We start from the raw sequence: 813 nt of genomic DNA, 5'->3' as shown, positions 1-813 counted from the left end.
AAAGACTGAAACTTAGTATATACCTATATTGCCCAAAACCAGTAAAAATGACTGCATTGTGAAAGAATAATGTGTAAAGAAATTTGTCTAAAATTAATTTTTAATATTTTTTATATTATTTACAGTCATATAACAAGTTATTAGTAAATGTTAACAATAAAAATAATTTACTTCACTTGGGAAAAAAAATAATTTATGCATTATTATTTGTACATTTGCCCAAAACCAGTCAAAATTACTTCCTTAGGCAATCTAGTGTTAAAGTAAAAATGTTTTCACTTGAATTTTGGTCAACCGAATTACGGGAATAATTACCAAGTATCGATAAATCGATTCGGGACGTTCATCCCGTTGGAGATAAGCGTTCACCTTTCCGGTGGTAATCGCGGTCCGATCGCGGGCTGAAATAACGTAAGTCATTAGGCAGTCGTGCGATTTCGATCTCGACACCGCGAATAACCGTGGAACCGTGACTGATCTACTCGCGTATGCCGTGTCGTTTCGCATAACGATCGTAATTACCTCGCGCCGAACTCGGAAAAGTTCGGATTAAAATAAATCACATTATCTTGGAAAATTATTATTCGAATCCATTTTAATAATTTTTAATACTTCGACATTCATGTGAAACAGGAAGCTTTAATCGAAGTTTAATTACTCGCTATGTATAATGAGAATCATGTTAAGTAATTGATAATATATGCAGGTCAGTTGTTAAGAGTGGAAAGACGCAAAGTCGTAGAACTTGAAAACAGGAAATTATCGCTCCTTTTGCGATCACAGATTACAAATGAACTAATCAAATAAATCATT

This window comes from Ceratina calcarata, unplaced genomic scaffold, assembly GCF_001652005.2.
Source record: "Ceratina calcarata isolate Rehan_Ccalc_2016 unplaced genomic scaffold, ASM165200v1 scaffold564, whole genome shotgun sequence".
In the NCBI taxonomy this organism is placed as follows: domain Eukaryota; kingdom Metazoa; phylum Arthropoda; class Insecta; order Hymenoptera; family Apidae; genus Ceratina; species Ceratina calcarata.
The sequence above is the reverse complement of the archived record's forward strand: the minus strand, read 5'-3'. Positions refer to the sequence as shown.